Genomic DNA, 293 nt, shown 5'->3' with positions numbered 1-293 from the left:
CGGCCCCCCCGCCGCTCCGGGCTTCGGGGTTGGGACGCCCGGGCTTTGTTACATTTCCAACGGGTACCAACACGGGTACATTCGGGCACAGGATCACCTACCCCCCCGCGAAATCAAACTGCCAAGTTGACGGCCGCCCTCTCCCCACACACGCACGCGCATCCCCCTCCTGTGGGCAAGGCGGGGCAGAGACCGGACACCACTCACACCTTCCCTCCCTCTCTGCCTGCCCGCCCGCTCCCCACTGGAGCCCCCGCAGGGGGCGGCGGGATGGGCTGGAGGACTCCAGGGAC

Source organism: Phaethon lepturus, unplaced genomic scaffold (genome assembly GCF_000687285.1).
Source record: "Phaethon lepturus isolate BGI_N335 unplaced genomic scaffold, ASM68728v1 scaffold5104, whole genome shotgun sequence".
NCBI lineage: Eukaryota > Metazoa > Chordata > Aves > Phaethontiformes > Phaethontidae > Phaethon > Phaethon lepturus.
Note: the sequence above shows the minus strand (reverse complement) of the source record.